Raw genomic sequence first — 23733 nt, forward strand, 5'->3', positions numbered from 1 at the left:
CAGGTGACTTACTGTAGTCAAATCAGAACTCCAGATCCCCCATAAAAGCCTGCAGCCGGCACCTCCCAGTTTTCTCCGTCTCAGTAAATGATTTATGCATCTTTGCAAGCCATCAACTTTGAAGTCATCTTTATTTTCTCTTTTTTTTTTTTTCCTGCCCCATCTCCCCATGTCCGTCCAGCAGCAGATTCCATTGGCTCCACCTTCAAAACCTACTGCCTCTGTTCCCTCCAGGCTGCAAACCCCGTCCTGCCGATGTGGTTTCTAGCTGAACTGAGGAACAGACTCCATCAGATCTCCCTGCTGCCACTCTTGTGCGTATGGCTACACAACAGCCAGAGGGATTGTTTGAAAACATAAGATCAGGACGGTTGCAGCTCAAAGCCCTCCAAAGGCTGCTGAACATCACCCTTTGGATTTTATGCTAAGTCCTCGGGGCATGCAAAGCCCCTGCCCAGGTTTAACCGGTACCACTCACCTCCACCTCACTGGCTTTCTTGCAAATTTCTCAAATGCACTTTTACATGGGCTGACCTTTCTATCTGAAAAGCCCTCCTCTCACCTCAATGACGACTCCCCCCCCCAGCAAAATAACACCCCTTCCCCAGCACTCTTCACCTCCAACCCCCTCGTCATATTTATCACAACCTAACATTGCTTTAAATATTTATTTTGTGCATTTATTGCCTGTTTTCTCCATCAGAAGATCAGCTGCTCCACAAAAGCAAGAATTTGCCTATTTGGCTCACTGCTGTACTCTCAATCCTAAATAGCAAGGATTCAATAAATATTTGCTGAATGAATGAATGAGTCCTGGCTAGTCACTTTCTTGTTGTATATGTCTGATCTTTTCTAACCAGAGGCTGAGCAGCCTCCACCCAGAGGCAGCATCTTGTTCATCCCTTCATCTTCCTATACCTCCTAGCTCAGGGCAGGTTCCAAAGGCAGGTTCAGGGCTGGGAAGGCAATCAGCTTCCACAATCAATGGGTGGAGCTGCCTGGCATGATGGAAAGGACTGGGTGGCTGGTCTAAGTTTAGCATTATTAATTTTTTTAATATCTTTTTTTTAAGTGGAGGTACTGGGGATTGAACCCAAGACTTTGTGCATGCTAAGCACGCTCTACCACTGAGCTATACCCTCCCCCACCATTATTGATTTGTGAAGAGTGCCAAGGGCCTGGGGTGAGGACTAAAAGTGCAGTCCTTGGGGGCTGCCAAGCCTGTTAACCAGGGGATTCTTTAGGCTGGAGAGAAATCTGGATTGGACAGAGATGGACAGTCCAGACCAGTCCCCAGGTTTGGGAAACTCAGAAAACGGGCCACTAACTCACAGGGCAACAGATGCCCATGGGCCCCGGGGTACCAGCGGATGCTGCCCCATCAGCCCTCTGCTCCTGGGTAGATCTTCGAGGGGAATGTCAGCGAGTACAGGAGCCTCCCCTCCTGCTCAGCCCACCCATCTCAGCAACTGCTGCACAGAGGCTCAGGGGAGTGGCCGTCTGTCCCAAAGGTCTCTCAGACCTGGGGGCAGAGGCACAACTGGCCCCACATGACTCACAGTTTGCATTTTACCCCCTTGACATGACTCCTGGCATTTGTGAGAGAGCTCTGCAGGTGCTTACCCAGGACTCCCCACCCCTCTCAGCTGCAGGAGACCAGTGTGGATACAACAGGAGGGCACAGGCCCTGGGTCTTTCTGCCCAGCCACGGCGTCCCCTTGCTCCCTGTGCCCCACCAAGCACAGAAACGGTGAAGGCACGGAAGCAGGTACCCTGTCCTCACTGCTAGCCTCATCCATCGAACCTGGGGGAAGGGGCATCCACGCACTGCCGCCGGCTGCTCCCCGCCACGAGGATGAACCACTGAAGGCTCACTCCCTCGCCTTCCCTGTCTTCATCCTGACCTGCAGTTCCCAGGCTGGACAGTGTTTCCACAGCGGGAGGACGGGGGTGCGGGGACGGGGGAGAGAGGCAGAGTAGGGGAGGGGAGGCTAGTCTGCAGGACTATAAGCCGCCGGAACCCTGTCTCCTGTTCCTCTGTTTAAAACGCGAGCTGGCGGACTTGACTTCTTACGTAACATTACTTTCGCGACCAAAGCACTTTTCACATATGAGACTTTTCACAACCACCTTGGGGAACTAGTTTCAATGCACCCACTTTGAAGAGGTCAAGGTATTTGCTCCGGTACCACGTGGGTGAGCAGCGGCAGTAAAACCAGTCCCCATGTCCACTCCTAGACCAGTGAGCCCTGATGCACCCACGATGTGGGGTGAGGAGGAAAGAAATAACCAGCCATGCAAAACCCAAAAAAGGGATCCTTTCTCTCCAAAGATTATGAAATCAAAGAGCATTTTGTTGCTTCTTGGAAATTCTTTCTATGACTCGGAGGCCACACAATTCAACAGACTTCCCATTATTACTATTATTAAAGTATTTGATCCAGTTCCGCCTCCTACTTTACCAACTTTCACACAGACCGAAAACTCAAGCGTTTACCTGGGCTCGCCCTTGGACGGGGCGAGCAGGTCACCCGCGCTTCCAGCCTCCACCTCCCCGGGTCTTGGCTCCAGGGCTCCCGCAAAATCTTGAAATCCCCCCAGATCGGCGCGGTCACTGAGGGAAGCAGCCTGGCTCTGAACAAGCCCAGGCAAGCCCAGGCAGAGCCCGCTTCTAGGTCCTCCCTCCTGCGCGCATCACCCGGCCCCGGGGCGGGAGACGCGTCTCTCCGGTTCCAGATCCGGGGAGTCGACTCACCCTAGACGGATCGGGCGCCGGCATCTCCTCCATCTGAACAGGAAAAGGACCCAGGTAGGCAAGGAGGGGCGGGTGGGGGCGGCGCCAGCCCGCGCTGGATGGGGCGGGAGAGCTGCGAGAGGCAGGATCACGTCGGGGGTGGGGTGTGCGCGCTGCCTGAGGCCCGAGGCGCGGCGGCGGGGCGCGGCGGCGGGGCGCGCCGCAAGGCGGCCGAACGCAATCGGCCGAGAGGCGGGTACCCCCGGGCACCGGGGACCGGCCCCCGGGCCCTCCGCCGCCTGCCTGGAATGGTGCTTCCCTGATGACAGCGCGAATCGCGCAGGGACCCTCGCCTCCGTCCGCCGCGGGGTCCCGGGGAGCGCTCCGGAGTCCGACGACCGGACTCCACGGCCATCGCGAACCTCCCGGGGGCTCCTCGCCCCTCCGCGGCCGGACCGAAGCCCGGGCGGATCCAGAGGGCCCTGTAAGAAAGCAAACAGAAACCACGGGGACGCTCGCCGCGAAGCCCAGGCCGCCAGCCTCTCCCCGAGAAGAGGGAAGGAAAAATCTGCGTCCCCGGCGCGGGCGAGGAGGTGTCCTGGGTCTGGACCTGTCGTGCCCGCGACACTGCCAGCTCGGAGAGCTCGGAGAGCTCGGAGGTCCTACGCAGCCCCGATTCAAGGAGACAGGAAAAGACTTCTAGTGCCAGAAACGGGCCCCCCGCCGCGGCCCCCGCCCACCGGCCGGGCGCGCCGCCCCCACTCACCGCGCCCCCAAGTCCCGGCGCTGCGGGCCGCCAGAGTGACTGCTCTTCACGTCCCGGGGCGCAGAGGCCGGCGGCCGGCACGGCCCAGACGCGGCGCTCAGGAGCCGGGTGCGCCGGGCGGGGGCCGCGCCGGGCAGGGCTCGACTGACACAAGGGGCCGGTCGTAGCCCCCAGCGCCGGCCTTCAGTGCTCCCGTCCCGGCTGAACGCGGGGCCTCGGCGCAGAGCTGCGGGGAGGCGCCCGACAGCCCGCGAGGTGCGCGGCTCTCTTTACTCGGCGTTTCCACGCTGCCCTGCGCATGGGGCGCGACGCCTTCCGGGTTGATGGGGACACACGTGCAGGGGCGGCCCTGAAGACAACCTCTCTGCTGTGGGGAGGGGTTCCTGTCACCACTCCGTTCCCCCAACCACCGTAAATCCGCACCCAGTCGGACCAGGTTCAGACCTAGGACCCTTGAGCGACAAACTGCCCTGCAGCCCGCGCGCCCAGGTACGGAGTTCCGAAGAGGAGTCCCCCAGACCTCCCTCTGCAAGTGTTACTGCTCTCAGGGTCGTTGCAGGACAGAAATTGCATCCTCAGAATCAAACCCCGTTCATAGACTCACACTCAGACACACTTGTAGCACCCGCCGAGATGCACCGCAAACGGACAGACACCTGTCTCCTCCACATGGACAAAGCTGAAAGGGGAAGGTCTTCTTGGCCCCAGGAGACTCATCCGACTTGTACTGGGAGAAAGTGGTCCTTGGGGGACAACAGGGAAGCAGCTACAGGAAAGCAGCTGCTGCCCATGTGTGTGATCACATTTGGGCACCCTGGAGGGAGCAGGTGGAGGCCAGGTGTGAGATGTCCCCATTTGCCTGATGACAGTCCTGAGGCCCACACATATGAGTCTGTGTGGAGCCCATGTTCACAGACTTTTTCTAGAGAAACAGTCCTAGAGAAGGAAAGAGCCAGCCAGCAGGTGAGAATTCCAGGGTGCACTGCAGAGCTGCAGGTCAGGACTACCTTTTTCACACGAGCAGTGCTGGGGAGAGCCTTACCCCCAGTGGCCATCACCATGGGGTGGGTGGGATGAGGAAGGCCTCTGCAGATGCTCAAAGACAAGAGGATTCAATAAGGGTGATAGCTCTGGAGACAGCACAAGATGACAGAAGGGAAAAGGGGGTTCTAATCCTGATTTGCTGTGTGACCTCAAGCCATAATAATATTAATAACAGCCAACTCAGGTTGAGTGCTCAGTGTACCAGGCATCCAAAACCCTCCCCCAGATAACCCCATTCAATCCTCAGAACAGTACTCTGAGATAGACACTAGTATTGCCCCATTTTCAGGTGAGGAAATCAAGGACTAGAAAGGTAAAACTTGGCCACCATCACAAGGAGAGTAGGGTGGAACCAGGACCCAAATCCATGACTTTCTGACCCCCAAGCCTCATGCCTTAAGCACCTGCCACCTGGCCTCAATTTGGCAAATTGCTTAGCCTCTCCAAGCCTCGGCGTCCTCGCCTGAATAGGCAGTACCAGGCTCATGGTACAGATTCAGTAACTATTGTGCAATGAATGAATGAATGCCCTGCCCCTCAGGGTAACTGTGAGGACTGCAGCCTGTGGAGTTCCTGCATGCAGCAGGCATTTCCATGCCTTCAACAGCTCGTCTAAGGAACCTCTGTGGAGCCCCAGGCCCAAAGAAGCAAACGTTCCCTACTCCACCCATATAGACACCTGCGAGTATTTCCGGCTGAGACCTCCTCCCTCATTGGTCCTTTCTTGCTTTCCTTTCAGAGCCACCAAAATGCCTTGACCTGGGCAGCTACCAGATTGATTGAGTACACGTGGGAGACACCAGACTTTGGTAACTCGAGGACTGAAATAACCAGATTCTCACCCACTTTTCTATCCAGAGAGGCCAAACCATATCCAGGCCTCTTTTTTTTCCCTTTAGTTATTTTTGCATAAGTGAGGACTGGTTTACAAAAGCCTCACCATATGCCAAAGTCCATGTCACCTCTCCCCACACTGCCAGGCACAAGGATGCTGAGCTCATTTGTGTTTCCCCTAGAATCCATCTAGCACCCAGACGTACACACACCCCTGATTTACAAGCAAGAGGGCTACGGAGAAACTGGGGCCACAGGGGTAGCATGGACAAAGTCCGAGTTACATCCCCCGCTCCCTGCCATCCTGTGCCAAACCTGCATCCTCACACACAGCATCAAAACAGTGCATTTGCGGAGGCATTCAGGTCTTAAATTTAGCCACAGAAGCCCAAGGACTCCCCAGTTGGCCTATGGATTGAGTTGTCCAAAAATGTGAATTAAAAAAAAAAAAGATAACAATCTATTCCTGGGAATAGATCATAGTGATGGTGGCACAATTTTGTGAATATAGTCATCCCTCCGTATCCAAGGGGGGATTGTTTCCAGGATACCAAAATCTGTGGATGCTCGAGCTCCTTATATAAAATGAGATGGTGTTTGGATATAATCTATGCGCATCCTCTTGTATACTTTAAATCATCTCTAGATTACTTATAATACCTAATTCAATGTAAATAGTTGTAAATTTAATGTAAATGCTATGTTTGCTGGCACCAGCAGATTAAAGTTTTGTTTTTTGGAACTTTCTGGAAATTTTTTGGTTTTTTTTTTTTTTTCAGTTCGCTGTTGGCTGCTTCACAGCTACGGATCCTCCAGATACAGAGGGCTGACCAGATACTAAGACCACCAAATTGCGTGCTTTAAATGGTGAAATTTATGGTATGTAAGTTATATCTCAGTAGGAAAAAAAAAAAAAGAGCCACCATTCTTCCTTCCTGGTCAGAATACACGGCATGAACCCAGCCGGTTGTCTGAAAGCCCCGGCGCTCCTGAATGCTGACTCCCTTGACTTAGCAGATCTAACTGCAGGTTGAGTGGTACAGGAGGGTCGGGCATCCTATGGCTATAGCTGTTCTGTGAGGGCCCTGACTGTGGCCATCTCAGGGGCGAGTGGCCAAGAGGCCACAGCAGCCTGTCTCTAATGCCCGCAATGACAGGACTGCAGGGACACAGGGCCCTGGACTGGATCCTGCAGCAGGAAGGAGACTTGGCGGGGGGCGGACTCCACTGCAGCCCCAACATCAGAGAGCTCCTTGGTGGGGGGAAGGCGGACGGGCCAGTGTGCGTGTGTGTGTAGCATGTGAAGTGCTCCAGGGAGCCCGCCTGGCGCTTACAGAGCCCCTGTGTCAGCGAGCACGCTCTGCAAAGCCCCATCTCTGAATAGGGAGGCTCAGCTTGTAGGGCTCGTGAAGAAATCACCACTGGATTAAAACACAGCAAGTAAATGTGAGAAGTCAAAATGCTGTACAAAGGGGAGAATTATTTTTAAGTGGTTACTCACTGCTATGCTGACTCTGCATTTTAACTAAGCTTTAAGGTTCTTTTATTTCCCCAGCTCCTAAAGTTGCTCTTTGGCTTATGCATCAAATCCACCTTGTTCCTCATTGAAGAGAGACAGAGGTCAGCTTATTTTTAGGCGCTATCTGTCTATGGAGTAATTGATTGATCAATAGAACAATGGATATTTAATACATACACATACATACATGATTTAGCTGCCACTTATCAAGCCCTTATATATACGTTATGTACTATTACGTGTTTTACCCACGCGATCTCATCTGATCCCCCAGCCGCTGTAAGCAGCAGATGTGTGTGGCATTTGGACCTCGACTGCATCTCAAAGGCAGTTCACCTCCGGACACAGGGGCTTGATTTGACAAAGTCGGCAGGCACACAGGGAACCCCCTCCAATTTTGGTGGGATGAGTGGAAACTCTCTGACCTTGAGTCCAGGAAAGTGAGACTTGCCTGGTATGTTTGCTACCTGCACCTTTCATAAATACATGGAACTGCTACCTCCCATTTCTCCAGCTCACAGAGGAAAAGAGGGCCAGTTTCCTTTAATGTTTAAAAGGACAATGGCCCCAAGCTCCTGTCCTAAGGAATTGTGAGAAGGACAAGGGCCCACCCTCCCGCGAAGAACCCCCAGAGCCGCAGCCCATCCCAAGGCTGCCAGTCCTGGTGTTGCCCCGGCCACCCCTTCAGAGGAGGTCTGGCTCGTCAGGTCACCTGTCTGGAGGTCTCCCCAGGACTTAGAGGAGGGGTCTTCCTTGGCCAGACTCAGGCCCAAATGCTTTACAGATACTAACTTCTTTAACACTCAGAATAACCCTTGCTCTTAAGGTTAGATAACTCACCCCAGGTCATGCTGCTAGTTAGCAGCAGAGGTGGGATGTGAGCCCAGATGCTCTGGCTCGAGGCTGCCATCAACCCCCATATAAGCTACTAAGGCACCCTGTACCAGGGCACTAAGACCATCCCCTTCTGTAGGACTTCCTAATCCTGGGGTTGGCTTCAGATAACTCACCTTTTGAGGTGTGGTCCCTCCTGTCAACTGATCTCACTGGGTCATCCCAGTTCATCCCAGACAGACCAAAGCTCTGGGACTCCTCTCTCCCTGTCCCTGAGGCACTGTGAATTTCCAATCGCTTTCCCAGCAATCTTTACACTCTACCGGGGGCAGGGAGCACAGCTCTACCCGGCTACAGCCGTTCCTCAGCTAAAGATTTCCAGTCTTATCCTGTCCCAGAACCCAGCATCACAGGGACCCTTGAGGACAAAGAAAGACTGCTCTAGACAGCCCCAGGACTCCACTGCCAGAAACAGGCAGTACCCAACTTTTCTCTCATTAAATAAAAAGGTATGTTCTGCCTCACCAGTTGCTACTGCACAACATATATATTATATAATACATGGCATATTATACATAATATTATATCTAAATATATATTACCTACTACTCCAGACTGATGGTTCATAATCTTTTTTGGGTCACATAATCCTTTGAGACTCTGATGAATTTCCAAGGAAAAAACCCAACAACTTGCATCACACAAAGTTTCAGAAGATTCCTTGACTGCTCTCTCTCTACCCCCTCCTCCCATCAAACTTAAAAGGTTAAAAATGGTGTGATGCTGTCCAGTAGAGCTGCCCTGGATGATGGAAAAGTTCTGTGTCTTTGCTGTCCAGTTTACTAGCCACACATGACTGCTGGAATGAATTAACTAAATTAGATGTAACGTTCAGTTCCCCATGGCATTGGCACATGTGGCTCGTGGCTACTGTATTGGACAGTGCAGCTCTGAAGTCTATCCCAAATTAGCCAGAGCATCAGAGGATTACAAAACTAGGCCGTATCACACACTGGCTTATGTTGAGAGACCTTATGAGAAAGAGACCTAGGACATGGTTCCCCACCCAGTATGTTTACTCTAAGACACTGTTTATTACATGAAGCAAACTAGGTATTGATAGGGGTCTCCATGACCATCCACTTTTGGGGGCTGGGATCCCCAAACACAACATGGTAAGGAGACTTTTCTTTGGTTGCCAAACTGTCCTTTAACTTAGTTGAAGGCTGAAGGTCTTTCAAAATCAAGCCAGCTGACGTGCTCTGATTATAATGCAGCAATCTGAATATGAGCACAAGGGTGGTGTTTGAAAGGTAGTCGTGTGACTGAGTTTGGACAAAAAATTTGGAAAGGTCTGATGAGTCACTCTTGCTGGGCAGCCCAGTGCTGAATGCCAGTGGGACCAGAACGGGGCCTGGCTGGCCTAACCAGACAAATGGCCTGGAGGCTGTCTCTCCGCAATCACTGGAGACAAGAGGACAGGCCCCTGACCCTGCAGCTGCGCCTGCTGAGACCTACGGCAGCAGGGACGGGCATCCCCTGACCGAGGAGGTCTTCAGAACCTGAAGGCTGCTGGGCCAGTGCCCGCCCACTTCGCTGCCACGAGCCCAAATCTGACAGATCCTCTTTCTTGCCCACTGGGTCGAGGGAGGCAGCGCTGAAGCTTGCTTTTGTTCTGCTCATATGTCACCAAGGTCACCAATGACCTTGACGACGTTCCTAAACTCAGTGGTCGATTCCAAGCCCCATTTTGCTTGACCCATTAGCATCATTTAACTCAGCTGGTCCCTCCCTGATCCTTGAAACTCTTTTTTTCCTTTCTGTTTGGATTTTTGGGTGCCATTCTCTCTTGGTTCTTATCAACTTCACCCACCACTCCTTCTGTTTCCGCTGCTGGTTCCTCCCCAGCTCCCACCCTTTTTGTGTTGGAAGACCCCAGGGCTCCATTCACCAACCCACTCTCCCTGGGTGATCTCATCCAGCCTCAATGCCTACCCCTCACATCTATACACTGATGACTCCCAAATCAATATCTGTAGTCACGACCTCCAGACTTTAATAGCCAATGGCTAACTCAGTCTTGTGGATGTGTAATAGGAATCTGAAGATGTGATGCATCCCAAACTAAAGTCCTGGTTCCACCCTGACTCCCCAGACCTCTCCTCTGAAGTCTCCCCCGTCTCCACCCTCAGCAACTCCATCCTTCCAGGTCTCTGGCAAAAATCTTTGCAGTTCACCCTTGACCTCTGTCTCACTTCCCCCAATGTCCGGTCCATCAGCAGAGCCTGCTGGCTCCACCTTCAAAATACAGCCGGAATCCAGACTCTTCTCTGCTTTTTCTCTCCCCATTCATTGCTTCCACTCTGGACTAAGCCACTATCATTCTCTTGCCTGGATGACGGGCATAGCCTCTTAGCTGGTTTCCCTGGACCCTTGCTCCCCAGGGTCTGTCCTCAGCACAGCCTCCCGGAGGATCTATTTAGAATGAAGACTGATCATGTCACTTTTCTGCTCAGAACCCTCAGTGGCACCTCACCTTGTTCAAAGTCAAAGCAAAGTCCCTTCTGTGGCCTAAAAAGCTCAAATGAACCAGCCCCCAACTGACCCTTGACCTCACTTCTTACTACTCTCCCCCTTGCTGACTCTGTCCCACACTAGCCTCCTTGCTGATCCTAGAACACACCAAGAAGTCCTCCCCCCTCTCCCTGAGACCAAAGGAACCAGACCAAGACCCTGGGGGCCCACATCCACCATCCTCGGTCACCCCACCACCACCATCAGTGGGCAGTGAGAACCAGAGGCTGTAACCATGAAGCCAGTTTCCATTCTGGGGCCCGCAGGAAGACACTAGAGGAAACAGTACAAAGTTGGTCCTTAGGCTCATGTTCACAATACTCATTTCTTACAGCCAAAGGGTCATGGAGGAAAAAAGTGACAGTTCTTTCCTAATTCAGAAAATATTAACATAAGCACTTTATTTCTGATAAAGATAACCATGTTATTCTATTAACTAGAAAGGGGAAAAAAAAAGGAGGGGGAAAGTCAACCCATGCCAGCAGGAAATGTGGATTGTTCTATAGAAGAGAGATCAGCCCTTGGAGGGTGGGTTGAGCAGAATTCCACACTCGGCTTTGAGAGTGTCGAGTGGAGAATGCTGTAGAAATGCCGAGGATGAGTGGGACCACTGTGAAGCGGGGCAGATGTTAAAGAGACACAGTCATTGGCAGAATGGGCTGCCCACAGAAGGAAAGTGTACTCTCAAGGATAGCCGAGGTCCACGAGAAAGCCAGAAAGAGAGGCAGCCAGATCCTAGAATCTACGAACATTTCCAACATGAGGACCAGAGGGGTGTGTCTCATGAATGAACCATCAGGTCACTGTCCTTAGTGGAACCCCTTCTCCTCTGGCCAGCCACACCAACCCTCACCCCCAGTCCCTTTGGCGGATATTGCCAAGTTCTGTATTTGCAGCCATCGCCCCTTTCACTGTACTTAGCCACAGACGAGCGTCACTCATGTCTTTCTATAAAGAGGAAGAAAGCTTAGCACAACCCTCAGAAAACTGCATGTTGCAAGCATCCGGATTCCTAGCTGGGAGAGATAAAGAGCACTCACAGGACTTCTTTGCTGGAGCTGGGTCTTTCCCATTTGTCCGGCAGGAACGCCTTGGGAGAGCAGCCATTTTTGGCCTCTGGGGACCTAGAGAAGCCAAGAAGCAAAGCAGCTGTGAAAGCCAGCGTACTTCGGGGCCAGGTGCGCACAGAAGCAGCCTGCAGGTGACGGCAGGTCTGTTCGGGTCTCCCTCAACCTTCTCTCCAAAGGGTGATTTTCCCAGGAGGAGCCTCCACTTTGAGCGAAGGTGTTACAGTCCCAGGAAATGTCCAAGAGAGTCTGTGCCTTCCAGAGGCCTGTGTGTGCTGGTTTCCCCAACAGAATCTGCAAACTTCTAGGGTAGAAGGGAGAGAGAGGCATGTCAGATGCAGCAGGAATGTGGCGCTCGGGTCACCAGGCTGAGCAGAGGCGCAAGGTAGTGGCTCCTTGGTGACTTGGAGTCCCTTTGAGCCTATGGGGCAGCCTGGGAGGCCAGTGGGGCCGCGTCAAAGCCAAGTGGGGCCCGTTGCACTGTTTTACCATGAGCCAGCCCTATCTCACACCTCCTGTTTTGAAGAAAAACCCAATTTGTACCTTAAAAAGGAAAAAACCCCCACTTCTGCCTGGTCCACTCCCTGCTGTGAAATAAGCACATTTATTACTCAGAAGGACGCCTGGCATCCCTGAGGCCCTGACGGACTATTTACAACACTGGGGCTGCAGGGCAAGGTGACCTTCAGACCAGGCAGGGGCAGTGCCTGGTGTGAGGTGGGGCCCTTCAGAGGATGCGAGGCATCCAGGCCATTTGCCATGTCTCAGGGGACCTGGGAGTTTACAGAATGAAGAAATGTCAAAACCGGATTAGAAAAGTGCATTTTAAACATTTAAAATTTAAAAACGGAATGCTTTTAACACACACATACACAGCTCAAAACACAAGAGAATTGCACTGTTTACTAGAAATGATATTTTTACAGATCTAAAAATTCTTTTTGAACACGCAGCTCAGGCCAGATGCCTCACCCACAGCAGACAGAACAACCTCAAAGCAAGTTACCCCAAGAAAGCAAGTGACCCGCCCACCACGATAGGAATCAGCCCCGGATGGGACAGATCAACCCCTCGCCGAGCTTCTAAACTCAAGTGACCCAGCACACTGGCAAAACGTCTGAGTGTCCACTCTGGACTGGGCCTTGACTCAGCCAGGAGAAGACTGAACTGGAACCATCAACTCTGTCACTGAGAAGTGACCCCATCCTTTGGTGCTTTGCAACTCTATGGTCATACAGGGAAAAGCGACTGATTGCTTAAAATTGAAGTATAGTTGATTTACAACGTTTCAGGTACATAGCAAAGTGACTCAGTTATACATACACACATATATATTTTCAGATTCTTTCCCATTATAGGTTATTATAAGATATAGAATATAGTTCCCTGTGCTATCCAGCAGGTCCTTGCTGTTTATCTGTTTTATATAGCGACAGTATATCTGTTAATCTCAAATTTCTAATTTACCCCTTTCTCCTAAATGCTATTTTTTTTTAATGGAGGTACTGGAACTAGAACCCAGGACCTTGTGCATGCTAAGCATGCACTCTACCTTCTGAGCTATTACCACCCCCCCACACCAAATGCTATTAATTTTTAAAGGCAAGTATCATGCCATATATTGTTTGTACCTATTCAACAGCTCTGATTTTCATGTCAGTGGATGCCCAGTAAATACTTGTTGGGTTGAACCAAATGATCAAGAATTTTGGGGGAGAAATAATATTTTACACCAGCAAAGTAAAAAAGCTCTGTGTTGCCTATTGGTCCCATCTGAGATGGCCCCAGTCAGATTTCTTGGTTAACTTCCTCCACCTCTGTCAAGTCAACCCATGTCTTAACAAGGGGTCTGGCAGCTCTCCTGCCCTGCAGCCATTACATCAACAAGATGTGTAGTGCTTACGACACAGTCTTGCACCTGCCCCAACTGGAGAGCTAAAAAGTTTCCAGCTGGGCAGGAGAGCTTGCCAGCTAAAAAACACATTTTGCCATAGAGAGGAAAGGTCATCCCATGACACAGGAAAATCGGCCACTTTATAGATAATCATGGTAATTCACCTCCACGTTGTGGAAGGTTACTAGTGAGCAGCATTTTAGTGTTTTGGGCATTCAGATTGGTCCTACTCACAAACCCAAATCAGCATTAAACAAGTGGAACTGCTGGGGAGGAAAGAGGGAACTCACTGGGCCCGGAAGTGCGCTGAGACTCCGAAACCCCCAAACAAGGACAGAAAGACCATCGGGGGAGCGGCTGTTGGAAAAAAATGAGGCCAAACCCAGTGGCTGATTCATGTAGACTCTGCCTGGGATGGTTACTGTCATTCTGTAACATTCCCCTAAAAGGGGGTGGGCACAAGGCCCCACCTGAAACCCAAGATCCTGCAAATGGACCGGAACGCCCAGTGTAGGGTTGCTGGTGGGCCATTGCCTCGGTCCTTTGCCACCCTATTCAAGGATGGTCAGCTCTCCCTGGGCATTTTGTTCAGCTTCCTCAGACAACAGATGCGCACGTGGCTCGTAACGCCTACTCTGAGAAATGGGAACAAGGAAGGGCCCAGTCCACCCTCCCCACTGTTCTCCCCAAGACCCTTCAAAGAGGTCAAAACGAAATGTGGGAGGACCCAGGAGATGACACAGATCCAGAACGGCAGGGAAACTTCTAAGTAAACTTTCTGTTTTATCAGTCAAAACAAAATCCTGGAAAATTCTTCTCCTGAACGCATGGCACCCAATAAGACTATCCCCATCCAGCAAATCGCCTGCCCCGCGGTGAGGGGCCCGGTTTCCCTCCCGCGTCCTCAGGCGCCCTCTGCTGGAGGACGCATGAGTTACAGCGCTAATAACCTGACGGGGAGACGCCAGGCTCAGGCGGCCCTGGTTTCCCAGAATTGCAAAGAGGAACAACTCGGCAAAAAAAAGCCCCAAGTTTTCTCCCCCTGACACTTCATCCAGTGCGAATCGTAAACCAGAGGTGCTGCAAACCTGCTCAAAGGCGGCATTCAGTTCCCAGAACAGCACTGCCCCATGTCCAGTAAGTTCTGCCCCATGGTCTTTTGGACCTCAGGTCTGTGTCACCTCCTGGTCCCCAATTTCCTTACCTTGTCCTAGTTGGGGTGGGTCACCTGAGTCAGGGCCACCGATGAGTCCAGCACTGATCACTTCATCCTTGTCCCACAGGCAGGTTGAAACATATCCTGGGGACTCCCAGGTCTGCCCTGAGCTTCCTGTCTCCTTGGGCAAATTGGTTAATCTCTAGGCCTCACTGTCCTCGTCTCTGAGCTCAGGGCTTACATCAGATGATTTTGAAGCATCCTTCATTTGTGGAGCTAAAGTTTACATGCAGAAGAGGGAGGACAGGTTCTGATCCTTAATCAGATCTGCGCCAAATGAGCACAGCAGGGGAACTGGTGACTCTGCACTGGGTGAGAAGCAAAAGCAGTCAGTGGAGAAGCACCATAGGTCAGGATCTGGTCCTGGGGCCCCAGGATCCCAGCAGCATCTTGGGGTCTTTCCCCACATCCCCCGCCTGCCTCCTGGTACTCCCTATCTTCTGAGTGCAGCCACCTTACCAGGTGAGCACCCCCAGTGGCCCATTTCTAGCTGAAATCCAGGCCCACCATTTGTTATCATGGTCCCCACCTTTTCCTTGCACTTTAGTACCTGGAGGAGCCCCAGGGACTCAGCCGGCCGGTTGGCTCTGCCCAGAGGGTGAAGGCGGTCCCCCGGAGAGCCACCTGTCCCTATGTCCTTGGCAGGAAGACTGGCAGCCGCAGCGCTGCGCCTGTCCCAGGCTGAGCAGGAGGGCTCCTGGTGTCAGTTCTGGGGCAGCCATGGGCCTGGGCAGGCCCCCCAAATGATGACATCAGCAGGAAGCAGGGTCTGCAGGCCCCATGACCCCTGCCATCTCCTTCTCTTCCCCCTCTGCCTCCTCCCTCCCCCTCCCAGGGCAATGCAGGCTCCAAGGGCAGCCTCCAAGGTGGAGACACTCGAGTGAGCAATGGGAGGAAGCAGCCACCAGCACTGAGGCTCTGCCCGGGGGAAGTCCAGGGTCCAGGACAGCGAGAGGTATCAGTCTCTGAACTGGCTCACAACCGTGAACAGGCCCAGAAGAGCAGGCTCCTGTGTGCAGTGTGACATCACTTCCCATCTTGCCAGGAGACAGGCTTTTGCCAGGAAGAGGCCCCAGGGGACAAGTCGGACAGCATTTTCATGCCACTGGCAAACAGAGGACCAACACCAGAAGCTGCTATTCTGGGCAGAAGGTGCTGTCTGGACATCCCCCGCCTCTGCCGGGCTACCCTCTCTGTTCCCAGCCCCCGGCTCCCCCCACCGAATTCCCTGACATCACCCTGAAGGGTCAGCAGCTCCTGGACCCCGCCCACATTTGCTGACTCAACTTCCCTCTGCAGGGGAAGCTGGACTTCCTCCACGTCCAACTTTAACCTTCTGCAACTAACTCCATGACACTGGGAAAAGACCTTTCTCCCACCATCTTTGTGCCTCAGTCTTTCTCCATAGGCTTTCTCAGACATCCTGGGTGGAGCATTCAAGAATATGGTCCCAGAAAGTCCCTCTGCCCTTACCCAAGAAGATGCTTGAGTTAGGAACCCCTTCTTACCCCTCAGTTGGAAAGGCATCCTCGCTTTCCAGACTGGTGTCCACCACTCAGAGCAGAAGGTCCAAAGCGAGGGCCCAGGCCCAGCGTCCCGGGGCTCATCTCAAAGCCTTCACCCTTCCAGTCCTCCTGAGCTGCTGCAGGTCTTGTTCGTCTATGGAGGTTTCCGAAAATCACGTCGCACACCTGGTGGGTGCTCCATACAGAAGTGTCTGTGCCAATGGCCCATCCAAGGATGCACAAGCCAGTCAGTACAAGAGCCCCGTTGGTCATCCTTATCATGCGGGGAGGCTGCCTCCGGCCCCAGCCCTCAACTCGGATGAAGTAGAGTCGTGAAGAAAAGGTTGTATAAATAAAGCCGGAGACTCACTCGCTGCACCAATCAGGGACCGGGTCCTGTCTCGGCGGTGGCTGCGCGCAGCCGCCGGGAGGTGGCCGTCGGGACGCGAGCGCGGCAGAGACGCGCCGCCCGCCCGCCAGCCGGAGCAGTGGTGCAGGGCCTCTGCACCGCCCGCTGCTGCAGCCCCGCAGCCGCCAGCACTGCTGACTTGGCCCGGGCGGCGGGGAGGGCGGGGGAGGGCGGGGGAGGGCCCGCAGCAGCTTGGGTTCCAACTGGCCCTGCGCAGGGAGACCTGGAGAAGCAGCAGCGCGGGCTCGGCTGGCCAAGGCTGGGGCAGGTGATGGGGTGGGAGAGGGGAGGGCCCGGGAAGCCCTGAGTCAGCACTGGTGCATTGCGAGCGGAGCGGCAGGCCGGGGAGCCTGGGACCCAGACGCCCGCCCCCTCCTGCCCCTCCAGGCACACCCCTAGCTAACTTAGGGGCCAGCTCTAGCCCTAAGCTCAACGATTTCCCCTCAACAAGATCACAGTGCTATCGTGCGCTTGCTCTAAGTACTCTGGGGGATGGAAAGAGAGAATTCTTTTTAAAGACCAGCCCAGGCCCCTGTCACCCCACTAGATCTGACCCATGGGCAGGGAGGGGAGAATTTCTTCCTGCTCCCGCCCTGCTGCAGCCCCAGGGCTAGTGGATCTGATGGGGGGATGGGGGGCATGGCCACCAATCGCATTGGTTTTCTGCCTGAGAAAAACCTGGGAAATGCGGATCCCTTGCTGTCCAGGGCCAGGCCAGCTCTTGCCAGCAGCTGGCTTCCGCATTCTACTCCCTGACTGAGGAGGGTGTCCAGGGCCCTGCAGGGGCTTAGGCCCGCCCCACCTGCCCATCCCTGAGGGTCTCACGCCACCTTGGCTGCTTCCTCCCTGACTGCCTGGATGTGGTCTCCTTGGCCTGGGCAGCACCTGCCTGACAGAAGATGGCCTCTCACCTCGAGGAGCTCTAGAGGCCCCTTGTTCATCTCACATTGGCCTCATGTGCCATTCACTTCACAAGCCCCGGTGATGTCTGAGTGCTGGGTTCCAGGGTACCTGCTCCCCTCAGGGCACAACTGTGAAGTTCCTGTCTCACCTGGCCTCCCCTTAGGGGACCAGGGACCAGTGGACATGGACAGGATGCTGGGGCTCACAGTGGCATTTGCTCTGCAGTCACTCACAAGAGGCCTTTCTCTTGGCTAATTTGAGAGATAAAGGAATTAATTCCTGGAAGAAAGGATGCTCGTTTGTCATCCGGGTGGGGAGGGAGGCACCAAATGGGGAAGGAGTTTGCCTGGGCCTGCCAGCTCTAGTGTCTTGCTCCCCAGGGTGGAGAGGCCACTGACACCTCCATCCCATTGATGAGGGAAAACTCATCAAGGTTTGTCCAAACAGCACATCCTAGCAGCTTTCTTGGGAGAGGGGCAATTTCTGCCTGATGCACAGATAAATCTCCATCTTGAGCACCACAGGATGCTGACCACAAAAGAACCTGTGTGGGGCCTCAGTGACTCATCTGGGTACCCCAGGCTCGAAATTGTTCACGTCCAAGGATGTCAGTCTGGAAAAATAGAGTTGCTGTGTATCTCAGGGGGTTCTGCAAACACACAGCACAGATTTACGAGCAGAGGTCAAAGATGGTGTTAAATATACAGGGAGTGTATACAAAAGTGGATGGAGTGAGACAGAAGGACGGGGATTGTGAAAGCAGAGAATCAAGACACTTCTAATATGCGAGAGGGGGTTTGGTCTCACCCGCAGAGGGCTTCTCCAGTCTAGGCAATTACACGGTCTACAACGCTGTGAAACATTTGTCTGTGAGCCTGAATTTTCCCAGATGCCTGCAGACGGTTTGCTGGGAGCATCTCTCATGCTCCAGGGAGCTTCCCCTGAAGCAGCCCTGGCCGGAGTGCGGGCAGAGTTTTCTAAAGACGAGCCTCCACACCTGGCTCCTGTCTACAGCAAGACCCAGAACACGAGGCAGGAACCCATGGAGGTCATGGCACAGTGCTGGTCTCAACCCAGCTGCTGTTTCAAGGACTTGCCTGCATCATTTATAGCTGAGAGGTTTACTGCACACCCTTAGAGCAGATTTACTGCGAGACCTAAAGTTTTTTGTTGTTGTTTTTTTTTTTTTTTTTTGTAAAAATGGCTTTTTGGCTTTGGGAAGAACTGCACGGGAGCTCAGTCCTTCCAGTGCCTGGGACCACCTGGGCACATGGCACCGTTGGCCCTGCATGACATCACCCCCAACACAGACCTGGATCCAAGCTCCGCATGTCCCGGAATACCACGCCCGCAGTGCCAGCCCTGGCACTCCTCCAGCCGCCACCTACTGAGGCAGCAACTGCCTTAGGGGCGGCCCTCTGGTGGGGTGGGGAGGAGTCTGGTCCCAGCGACCAGCGTTCAGACGCCTTGGACTTCTCCTGTATTTCCCCAGAAAGGAGTCACTGCCCAAAGCCTGCTTTCTGCTGCTTCTGTGCAATTCACATCCTCAACTAGATGAGCTTTTCTGGAGCCCCCACGACCGCCTGGCACCCCGTGCATCACCACTCAACACCTACTACTAACACCTAAGTCAGCCCACCCATTCTTAAATGCTGCAGCCTCTGCCCCTGCGGTCACAAATCACTGTTTCGAGTTTCCCTCCAAAGCTCATCTCAATAAACCCACAAGAAGAAAACCTCCACCCCTGATTAATAAGGCAGCGAAGACGGCATCTGTGTTCCCCAGGTTCCAGCCCGGCTGGGAAGATCACAGTAGAGATCAGACCCGGATTCTCTAGCCACACAGCTTAAAGATCCCTCACGGCTTAAAGAGCTCTTTAACCAGACACAGACGCATGCACCCAAGGCAAGGACTAAGCTTAAACTCATCAGTAAGTCTGTGGCTTCTCCCCCTGCCCAAGCGTGTGGACCAACCCGAAGTCAGGTCCTGACTGCACTTTGGATTTCGCCCAAGGCTGAGCACTCCCCAGTCCGAGTTACCCAGCGGACTGACCCGAGGAGTGGGTATCCCTTTCTCTCTCCTCCTCCTCCTCTTCCTGCAGCCTCCTCCTGCTGCTGAGGTTCTGCAGTCACTTGAAGGAGAAAGATTTCGCAGTACGGCATTCTTAAAGCTGCAGTGTCCAAATTCTCCTTCAAACCCCAAGTGTCACGGACATCAGCTCACTTACCGGGGTCCTTTGCAGAGGGTGGGTGGGCAGGGAGACGGGGGGGACGGGGGGCTTGGGGAAGCCAGGCAGGTGGGAATCAGAGACTCGGACTCTAGCAAGGGTAAATAAAGAGGAGAGGCAGACCGCACTGTGGTAGCCTCTGCAGCTAAACCAGGTTTCTGGGAATGCAGCGGGACTGCAGCGGGACTGCAATGGAGCGGTAGTATTAATTTTTTAATCACAAAACCCTTACCAAAATTTCCTCCACAAACTTATAGTCATTGTAGCTGAATTAAAACACAGGGTGCAAACATGAAGCCAACATAAGAAAGAAACCCAATTTAAAAAATTAGAATTTGAATAGCATCTTTAAGTTATTTTGAAAAATTTACTCCTGTGAGAAGCTGACTCGGCTTTCCTTACACTGCTTGGCTGGAAAGCCATGCAGAGAAGGACCTGGGTGAACTTCATGGAGCCAGAGTTTCTGCAAAGTGCGGGGAGAAGGCTACAGCTTTTTAGAAAAGAAAGCTTCTCTAAAACCCCAAGAAAAGGGGATCTTTCTGCTGTCTACTTAAGGAGCATGTAAAATGAGCTGACTGAGCATCAAGAAACCCACACACCCCTCTCTGAAAGTTACCTCTCTCCTCTGTTCAGCGGCTGCCGACTCCTGTCCTGCCTGGATGCCGGCAAGTTGCAGACTGCTGCCGGGGAGGCAGGACCCGAAATAAGAAGTGTCAGCTGGGTCCCTGCACCGAAATGATGCCAGGAGTCAACGTTGCAGGCACGGGGATGGTCTCACCCCTTTCCCCTCCCCTTGGTTTAATTTAAACCCCTGACACTGCAAGATGCCCGCTTCTACGGAGACACGTCTCCAAAGAGCCTCCTTACCACCAGGTCCAAGGTTTTGCTCCACCTCCCACATTTATTCACCTGAAGATGCTTTTCTTGCCAAAAAAAAAAAAAAGGAAGATGGGGACTGCAGAATTCTTGATTCCTTCTTTCCTGGGACCCCATTTTGGAGAAGATGTAACTTGTTCAGGAGTTTGAGAATTGCAGCCTTTTGCCCAGGAAAGAGCAGGGGCAGTGAGTGATAGACTGCTTTGCTTCAGACAAAAGTCTACACCATCACATCACTGAAAAAAGGACAGAGGTAGACCCAGGGTGAAAAGTATAGGAAAATTCCTCTCTGTCCGCTGGCAAATTTTCAACAGTTTGGGAAATCTCTATTTTTGCTTTCCTTCAAGAAAACCCTGTTTTTAAAAATTAGCAGGCACATGAAATGTACAAGATGGCCACAAAGTGTAAATTTTGTCCTAACATGTCTGTGATTCTTGAAGTTTTTGCTCCTGCCTCTGTGCAAGTTAGTATCATGTAAGATTGAGACAAGGATTTAATTGGGGAAATTCCAGGAGAGAGAAGCACTTTAAATGCAGATATGGCTAAAATAGCACATCCTAATATAATCCACAAGAGATAGAGCAGAATAGATAAACTGAGAAGAAGAGGGTGAGGGGAAAGAAGGGATTCCCAGGTTTTGAATTTAATGCAAATTCGGAGTCTGAGAAAGGACAATAAAGGAGAAGAGGGGGAGGGGAACTAAGACTCCTGAGTAAATTGTTCAGAAGGACCAATTGCATCAATTTCATGTATATTTCATTACTGAAGTGAGACCTGGTGTGTGACTTGTTTCTAAGCAGACGAGGAGGGAAGACTGTGTTGCCGGCATCCTGCCTGGGACACACAGGGCCACGCTGCTGCACTGCACCACCGCCAACGTGGGCACCGCATCCGCCGGCTGCCCTCACCCACCTCCCTGGCTCTTGGGCTTCAGACAGGTGAGGCCGTGCAGCACGGGCTGTGCTGGCAGACAGAGGCAAGGACCAGCCCCCGTCAGGCTGTCAGCACTCTCCTCCTCCACGCTGTCCCCCTGGTTGTGGCCGCAGACTCAAGGAATGTCCCAGTGGGAGGAATCCCAGACAGTGCATACCCCAAACCCTCCATTTCACAGATGGGTCATCCTGAGACCCAAGAAACCATCCAAGGTCAACTGGCTGGTGAGATGCAGAACCTGGATCAGAATTTGGGTCTTTAGATTCTTTGCCCTGCAAACTTCGCATTAATTTTGTCATCCACCCCCCGCTTGGGTGAGCCGCCCTCCTCTGCCCCTTCCTCATCTGACCTTGAGGGTCACCTCTCTGTTCTGTGACTCAATTTTCCCTCCCTAGATGTCATGCAGACTTAGGCCAAGGAGTTTCAACTCTTTGGACACAGGAAAAATACCAATATCATTGTCTTGCTTTCAGAAGCAAGACCATACCTAAGGCTTAGAAGCCAAAGCAAGCTGTTTTCAGTCTCCTCCGAGGATTTGGAGACTTACGGCGTCCTCTGCATTGGTCTCCTGGGGGACACAGGAACAAATTGCCACAAGCTTGATGGCTTAAAACAGCAGAAATGTATTGTCTGCCAGTTCTGGAGGCCAAAAGTCTGAAGCCCAGATGTCAGCGGGGCGGTTCCTTCTGGAAGCTCCGGAGGAGGATCCGTTCCATGCCTCCCCTGACTCCTGCCGGTTGCTGGCCATTCTGAACGTTCCTTGGCTCGTGGATGCATCACCGCATCCCTGCCTGTCTTCACGTGGCATCCTTTGCTGTGTGCCGCCTCCCTTCTCATTTCATCTCTTCTCTTACAAGGACCCTTGTCATTGGATTTAGGGCGCATCCTCATCCGGCATGATCTCCTCTGGAGATCCTTAACTTAAGTACAATCTGCAAAAACTCTTTTCCACATGAGGTCATCATCACAGATTCCATGTCTTTTGTGGAGGGGGGACCGTCATTCAACCCACTACATTGTCCATCAAAAGTTTTCCCACGAGAACCAACAGCAATGGAATATCAAGGCGCTGATCCCATCGCAGTCTCTGGAGGTGCCACAACACGGAGCCCTTGGGTTATAAGAAGCTAAGAGCTACGTGGACAGAATGCTGGCCCTCTAAATGCTTTACTTGTGTTGACTTGGTTAACACGAATAAAGTGGGTTCTCTCTCCAACCCTCTGCATCAGGCACTGTCAGTATCACCCCCATTTTATTTATTTATTTAATAAAAATTATTTATTTATTTTTGTTTGTTGGAGGGAGGTAATTAGATTTATTTATTTTCTTATTTATTTTAATGGAGGCACTGGGAATTGAACCCAGGACCTCGTGCATGCTAAGCATGCGCTCTACCACTGAGCTGTACCCTGCCCTCCACCCACGTTTTACAGTCAAGGAAACTAAGGCGCAAAGAGGTTTGGGTCACACAGCGACCAAGTGGCAGGACTGAGGCCATCTGGCTGCAGGCCATGCGCTCTTCTCCACGCTTCTGCTCAACCGCGCTGGGCTCGCAGATCCTTCTCTCTCTTGACTTGACAACGTTGATTTTCTTTTTTTTTTAAATCGAAGTGTAGTTGATTCACAATGTTGTGGTTAGTTTCAGTTGTACAGCAAAGTGATTAGGTTATACACACACAATATATATTCTTTTTCAGATTATTTTCCATTATAGATTATTACAAGATGGAGAATATAGTTCCCTGTGCTGTACAGTAGGTCCTTGTTGTATATTTTATACACAGCTGTGTGTATATGTTAATCTTAAACTCCCAATTTATCCCTCCCTCCCTTCCTTTCCCTTTGGTAACCATAGTTTTCTTTCTATGTCTGTGAGCCTATTTCTGGTTTGTAAATAAGTTCATTTGTATCATTTTTTAAAGATTCTACATGTAAATTATATCATATGATATTTGTCTTTCCTCTGTCTTGCTTCACTTAATATGATAATCTCTCTGTTCATCCATGTTGCCACAAATGGCAATATTTCATTCCTTTTTGCGGCTGAGTAGTATTCCACTGCATAAATATAGCACAACTTCTTTATCCAGTCATCTGTTGATGGACATTTAGGTTGCTCCCATGTCTTGGCTATTGTAAATTGTGCTACTGTGAACATTGGGGTGCATGTATCTTTTCAAATTAGAGTTTTCTCTCAATATATGCATAGGAGTGGGATTGCTGGGACATATGGTAACCCTATTTTTAAGTTTTATAAGGAATCTCCATACTGTACTCTATAGTGGCAGCACAATTTACACTCCCACCAACAGGGTAGGAGTGTTCCTTTTTCTCCACGCCTTCTCCAGCATTTATCACTTGTAGACTTTTGGATGATGGCCATTCTGACTGTTATGAG

General features: G+C 52.0%; 1 long non-coding RNA gene across 2 annotated transcripts; it reads left to right on the forward strand.

Moving 5' to 3' along the window:
• Positions 1–2823: 2823 nt before the first annotated feature.
• Positions 2824–16008, forward strand: LOC116668247. Of its 2 annotated transcripts, XR_004325327.1 has the most exons (6): positions 2824–4463; positions 5284–5353; positions 6158–6257; positions 11390–11516; positions 12326–14403; positions 15318–16008. It is a non-coding gene; the product is annotated as an uncharacterized LOC116668247 (long non-coding RNA). The 2 variants fall into 2 exon arrangements; XR_004325326.1 differs by having other exon boundaries at positions 2824–5353.
• The last annotated feature ends 7725 nt before the right edge of the window (positions 16009–23733 follow it).

The sequence above is a fragment of the Camelus ferus genome, chromosome 13 (assembly GCF_009834535.1).
Source record: "Camelus ferus isolate YT-003-E chromosome 13, BCGSAC_Cfer_1.0, whole genome shotgun sequence".
NCBI lineage: Eukaryota > Metazoa > Chordata > Mammalia > Artiodactyla > Camelidae > Camelus > Camelus ferus.